This window comes from Orcinus orca, chromosome 5, assembly GCF_937001465.1.
Source record: "Orcinus orca chromosome 5, mOrcOrc1.1, whole genome shotgun sequence".
Lineage (NCBI taxonomy): Eukaryota > Metazoa > Chordata > Mammalia > Artiodactyla > Delphinidae > Orcinus > Orcinus orca.
The window spans coordinates 26,151,319-26,158,701 of record NC_064563.1 but is presented as its reverse complement, the minus strand read 5'-3'; the positions used below and the strand labels follow the sequence as shown (position 1 = coordinate 26,158,701).

The following is a 7,383-nucleotide window of genomic DNA, read 5'->3' as shown; positions in this document are numbered from 1 at the left end:
TCCCTTTCCCACTTCAAACCTAACTAGAAATAAGCACTGGAATCCTATTGCTTTCTTTTTTTTCAATTTTCAATTTCAATTTAATTTTTTTATTGAAGTATAGTTGATTTACAATGTCTCAGGTGTACAGCAAAGTGACTCAGTTATACATATATATATATATTCTTTTCAGATTCTTTTCCATTATAGATTATTACAAGATACTGTGTACAGTTCCCTGTGCTATACAGCAGGTCTTTGTTGTTTGTCTATTTTAGGTATAGTATTGTGTATCTCTCAATCCCAAATCTCTAGTTTATTCCTCCCTCCCTTTTCTCCTTTGTAACCACAAGTTTTTTCTTTTTTCTTTTTTTTTTTTTACTTTTGTTTGCATTTATTTTTTGCGGCATTTATTCCCAGGCCGTAAGTAAGTTTTTGTTTCTTCAGTTTCTTCTGGGATATCTTTTTCTTCTGGCAACCTCCTCTTCTGGTTTAGGAACAATCTGTTCTTTTTCTGTGAGGATCATCTCAGTGTGGCAGGGAGAGCTCATGTATGGGTTGATCCAACCATGAGCTCTGTAAGTCCTGTGCCGTATCTTGGGGGCTTTGTTCACCTGGATGTGCTCAATGACCAGAGAATCTACATCTAAGCCCTTAAGTTCAGTATTACTCTCTGCATTTTTGAGCATGTGCAGTAAAAATTCAGCACTCTTTTTGGGCCTCCGACCCTGTGTCCAGCCCCACTGTTTGGCCTGGGGCACACCTACCAACTCCACCATTGTAACAACGTAATGGCACACATGACTTCCTTAAAGTGACATCCTTCAGATACTTGGCGGCTTTTCAGATATGCATACCCGTAACGGCCTGGGCAGTTTCACGAGTGTGCTTAAAGTGAACACAAAGATTTGAACCTCTTGACTTGCATGATTTTGTGGGGGTTTCTGGGTCAAGTGAATAGAGAACAGTTTTTAGAGGTCACCTCAGGCTGCTTACTGGAAAAGGAAGCACAGGTCTTTTCTTAACAAAGCAAAATGTTTACTTACATCATTTGATTTTATGATGAAGGAAAAGGGATTAAGACACCAGTTTCATGAGTTTAAGAGCTGGTTTGCAGGATTAAGAGAGATCTTGAACAGCTGGGAAGATTGCAGGGTTGACACATGGAACATGCTCTTTCAGGCCGTTAAGTCACGTCACCAGGAGCGGAACGATAGCTCCTTTTCCCCAGGCCCCCTTGCAGTTTTTGGTTTCTGGCCGTCTGATGAGGGCGGAAGTGGTGTAAGCCACTTGCAGTCCTGGCTCTTAAAAGCCCGGCAGACTCTCCAGATTCCTCTTTCTCTGCTACTCTGAAGTTTTCTAGATGAAAACAAGACAGAGGAAGTTCTCCTGACCTGTATAGGGCTTTGTGTGAGCAAGTTCAGCCTTAGAAATGTTGGGTTAGCTGTAGGTTAAACCATCCTGACTAATATATGGGAAAAGACCTAGGAAGAAAGCAAGCAGCAAAAACATAAAGCAGTTTTCCCAAAACAGATCTAAAGGTGGAATCAATATTTCTGGTACATCAATATTGGTTGAAGAGAGCAGGGATTAGGGAAAGAAAGAAGAATTGGCATTAAATAATTTTACCTTGTGGTTACACTAAAAAATGAAAAACTTCTAAAAAAGAATAATACATAAAAAGAAATGTATAAAAATCATACAATTTTCACAAACTGAATATGTCCATGTAACCGAGTGAGTAGTAATAATAATAATAAATCAAGCCGGAGTATTACCAGGATCCTAGAAGCTCTCTTCATGACCCTGTCAGTCACAAGCCCACAGAAATACCTCTGTTCCGACTTCCAATGCTGTGGTTGCACCTGAGCTCTGCTTGACCATGTGGTTACAAAAGAACCTCACTCCGCAGACCCACTTAAGTTTCCATATTACCCAGAAACTCCAGGCTTCTCAAAGTTTCTTAATTTTTTTGCTTTCATAGCTAGTAGAAAAAAAATAAGTTAAAAAATGAGGAATTGAATGAAACAATTATCAAACTGATTTTAATTCTTAGTGGATTTTATTTTCATTAATTTTAATTTCATTTTCTTGGGATAAATATCATATGTGTGTATGTCCACAAAAATTTATAAAACTAGTTATACGTTACCAAAAAAGATCATCTTATTCCATTTTGTTTTTGTTTTTGTTTTTTTTTGCGGTACGCGGGCCTCTCCCCTCTGTGGCCTCCCGTTGCGGAGCACAGGCTCCGGATGCACAGGCTCAGCAGCCATGGCTCACGGGCCCAGCCGCTCCGCGGCATGTGGGATCCTCCCGGACCGGGGCACGAACCCGCATCCCCTGCATCGGCAGGCGGACTCTCAACCACTGCGGCACCAGAGAAGCCCTTGATATCTCTTAAATCAGAACATGTCCTCAATTTCTTTTGACCATGTAGCAGTGTGACCTTGTTATTACCTGTGCCTGTAAGAACTTGGCTGTTCTTCCTGGTGGCATGATTGAAATCCCTTGAGATGTCAGTCAAAAAACCATTTAAGCACTGTTTGAAGAAGGGCTATGAATACTGGTTGATGTCTGAAATACTTTGAATGACACTTCCAGTAAGAGAGAGCTAGCATCAAAACTTGAAGAGTGAGTATCAGCAATTCGGAAGAAAATCTTGGAAACAGTTGTGGGACGCTCTTAGGAAATGCTGTGTCACCAGCACGGAGGACAGAATTGTGTGGAAAAATTGGAACATTGATGACTGAGTGGATGATGATTTAAAAGAGCTGGTCTCTCAATCAGAAGACATCTTAGAAGTACTTTAAGTGATTTTATTTTTCTTTTATGGATGCATAAGAGAAATATGATTAAAATTTATGCCTAATGAGTTTCAAAGAGCTCTTCCAATAAGTAAAGAATAAACATTCTAAGTGATAAGAAAGCCTTATGTCCTAGACCTAGATAATGTCGAAGAGTTTTATTTTTTTAGCGGTGTCCAAAATAATGATGAAATGTGGTTACACAGCCAAAAGTTAAAGTTATGAAAAATAGAAATAGAAAACTGAAAGAGTAGAATGTATATATAAATGGAAAAACGAGATTTTTGCAAAGATTGGTAATGTATAAATAAATTCTTCATGAGCCTGATTAAGGACAAAAGTGTGGGAGCAAAAATATACAGGATTAGGAGTAAGAAAAGACAGAGAACTAACAGAGAAGTTAGATTGAAACAGTAAGAGAATATTACATGCAAATCATCAGCAACCTATCTGAAAATCAAGAAATGGGGTTGGTTGGACCTAGAGTCTGTCATACAGAGTGAAGTAAGTCAGAAAGAGAAAAACAAATACCGTATGCTAACGCATATATACGGGATCTTAAAAAAAAAAAATGGTACGGATGAACCTAGGGGCAGGGCAGGAATAAAGATGTAGACATAGAAAATGGACTTGAATGTAAAGCAATTATACACCAATAAAGAGGTTAAAAAAAAAAGAAAAGAAAATGGACTTGAGGATATGGGGTGGGAGGGCGAAGCTGGGGTGAAGTAAGAGTAGCATCGACATATATACACTACCGAATGTAAAATAGTTAGCTAGTGGGAAGCAGCCACACAGCACAGGGAGATCAGCTCGGTGGTTTGCGATGACCTGGAGGGGTGGGATAGGGAGGGTGGGAGGGAGGCTCAAGAGGGAGGGGATATGGGGACATGTGTATGCATATGACTGATTCACTTTGGTGTACAACAGAAACTAACAGAGTATTGTGAAGCAGTTATACTCCAATAAAGATCTATTAAAAAAAAAATACCAGGGGTTGGCAAACTTTTTCTCTAGGAGGCCGGGTAGTAAATATTTTAGGCTCTGTGAGAGGTAAATCGAGGCTATTACGTAGGCATTTAAATAACCATTTAAATATTTATAGAGAAAGATGTGGCCAAGATGGTGGAGTAGGAAAAGACCCTGAGCTCATCTCCTTCCATGGGCACACCAAAATTACAACTATTTACAGAGCAACTATTGATGAGAATGACCTGAAGTCTAGCAGAAAAGATTTTCCACAACTAAAGATACAAAGAAGAAACCACAAAGAGATGGGTAGGAGAAGCGGAGACACAGTATAGTCAAGATTCATCCCCCTGGGGCAGGCAATTCACAAACAGGAGAACAATCACAATTACAGAGGTTCTCCCCAAGGAGTGAGAGGTCTGAGTCCTGCATTAGGCTCCCCAGCCTGGGGGTCCTGCACCGGGAAGATGAGACCCCGGAATGCCTGGCTTTGAAGGCCAGCAGGGCTTGCGAACGGGAGAGCCAGAGGGCTGTAGGAAACCAAGACTCTGCTCTTAAAGGGTGCACACAAAAGTCTCACATGCTCGGAGTCCTAGCACAGAGGTAATACTTTGAAAGAAGCCTGGGTCAGACAGCCTTGCTGATCTTGGAGAGCCTCCTGGAGAGACAGGAAGCAATTTGGACACCCCCTAGGGACACAGATGCTAGCAGCAGCTATTTTGGGGGAGCTCATTCTATCTTGAGGACACTGGTGATGACAAGTGCCATTTTGGAGTCCTTCCTCTAGCCTACTAGTGCCAGGGGCTTACTGCCCACCGGCAGGCCAGCACCAGTCTTGGGACACAGTCCCCCCCCCCGCCACACACACACTTATGGGCCGTCATCAGCCCTGGACACTCTGGGCTGTGCAGCCAGCTGCACGGGGACCTGGCCTGGCCCAGCAGGAGGCTGGCAACCACCACACGAGGCAGGGCCTGGCAGCTAACTGGGTTGAGTGCCAGCTTCAGTGACCAGTGGGTCCACAGCAGTCACCCCTACCACAACAGAAAGGCCCACACAACCCAGATGAGGGGCACCTCTAGAGCATAAAGCTCTGGTGACCAGCGGGGAGTGTGCTGCTGGGTCCCACAGGAGGTCTCCTATATAAAGCCACTTCTCCAAGATCAGGAGATGTAATTGGCCTACCTAACATGTACAAATAAATACAGCAAAGTACCGAGTGAATGGTATATTATAACCAAGGAGAAAAGGCAAGGGTGGTTGCCTCTAAATTATCAAGAAATTTATCAATAATTAACTATATCAGCAAATAAGAGAAAAGCAAATATGATCAGAGCAATAAATGCTAAAAAAATTTGATTAAAAACAACTGCAGCAGTTATTCCTAAAAAAAAAACCCTCTAAATAAATGGCAGTTAAGAAAAGCTATTTAAATATGATTAATGAGTGAAGAGGGTCAAAATATACAAACTTCCAGTTATAAAATAAATAAGCCATGGGGATGTAATGCGCAGCATGGTGACAATAGTTAATACTGTATTGCATATTTGAACATTGCTAAGAAGTAGATCTTAACAGTCCTCATCACAAGAAAAATAATTGTAACTATGTACGGGGACAGATTTTACCTAGACTTATTGTGGTGATCATTTTGCAATATATACAAATATTGGATCATTATGTTGTACACCTAAAACTAATATAGTTATAGGTCAACTATACCTCAATTAAAACAAAAGACTCTTTTTTGAAAACAAAATAGGAAACATCACTCTATGTACTGAAATGATGAAGGCAAGTCAATGAAATTCAAAAAAGACGTGCCGGGCTTCCCTGATGCTGCAGTGGTTGAGAGTCCGCCTGCCGATGCAGGGGACACGGGTTCGTGTCCCGGTCCGTGAAGATCCCACATGCCGCGGAGCGGCTGGGTCCGTGAGCCATGGCCGCTGAGCCTGCGCGTCCGGAGCCTGTATTCCACAATGGGAGAGGCCACAACAGTGGGAGGAAAAAGACGTGCCAACTATTACCTTTATCATTCTATATTATTTTGGAGGTTCTGTTGTATATACTAAGACAAAATAAGAATAAAATACAGTAAGTTCCCTACATACGAACCTTCAAGTTGCAAACTTTTGAAGCTGCGAACATGCATTCCATCAACGTCAGGCGTGAGTGAAATTGCATCTTGCCCTCCGTCTCCTATTGCTGAGGATCCTTCAGCTCTACAATCTCCCACCTCCTCTCCCTCCTCCAGTCAGTAACTCTTCTTTCCTGTTCACTCGATGCCAGCCCCTGGATGCCAGCTGTTGTACTGTACTACTGTACTTTTCAAGGTACTGTACTGTAAGATTAAACATGTTTTATTTTTTGTGGTTTTTTTCGTGTATTATTTGTGTGAAAAGTATTATAAACCTATTACAGTACTATATAGCTGATTGTGTTAGTTGGGTACCTAGACTAACTTTGTTGGACTAATGAACAAACCGGACTTATGAACGCACTCTCGGAACAGAACTCGTTCATATGTAGGGGACTTACTTACTGTAGTAAGTATAAGCAATGGAGAAAAAAGAGGTAAACTGATCATATGATTCTACACCTAGAAAAACCAAGAAATTCCAGTTTTAAAAATTTCTAGGAAAAGACTTTTTCCTAGAGAATGAAGGGGAAATAAGAGAATTTGGTGATGTGGGACACAAGCTTTTCTTTATTCTAGAAATAAGACATGGAAATGGGAAAACATTTCATTGATAACATCAACAAAAATTTTAAATATAGATAAGAATGGTACAGAACCTGTAAAATAAATGATAGTATGAGATGGAAGAATGTAAATCAACATCTGAATAACTGGAAAAACTTTCATGTTCTTGGATTGGAAGTGTTAATATCAAACGAAATCCATTATGTCATTACTCATGTCAATGCAATTTCAATTAGAATTCCAATGAGAGATTTCGGGGGAATAATTGATTATGATGATATTACATTTCATATGGAGGAAAAAATGCCTATGAACAGCCAGCAAAAGTATAAAAAGAAGCATAGTAAGGAGGCATCTGCTTAACTAAAAAGCCACCATAATAAATCAGTATGATACAGGCCTAGGGATGGCCATATAGATCAAAACACAGATGGACACTTCAGAAATAGATCTCATTTTATAGGATTTAAAAAAATTTTTTTATTGAAGTACAGTTGATTTACAATGTTGTGTGAATTTCTTCTGTATAGCAAAGTGATTCAGTTATACACACACACACATATATATATATATATATATATTCTTTTTCATATTCTTTTCCATTATGGTTTATCACAGGATATTGAATATAGTTCCCTGGGCTATATAGTAGGACCTTGTTGTTTATCCATCCTATATATAATAGTTTGCCTGTTCTAGGATGATTTTACATATGAAAATGTGGTATTTCGATTCAATGGAAGAAGAATGATTTATTTAATAAATAATGTGTGCAACAGGCTATCTATCTGGAACAAAATTAAAGAGGACTCGTATCTAGTATCATTTATAAAAATAAATCCCAAATAGATTAAAGGAATGAGACTTGTAGGGTCTCTTCCAATGGATGGACTTCACATTTTGAAACTCTACTTTGGCCACTGT

General features: G+C 39.9%; 1 pseudogene; it reads right to left on the bottom strand.

Moving 5' to 3' along the window:
• Positions 1-373: 373 nt before the first annotated feature.
• LOC101282673 (60S ribosomal protein L17-like) lies at positions 374-933 on the bottom strand (annotated as a pseudogene).
• Positions 934-7,383: the final 6,450 nt, after the last annotated feature.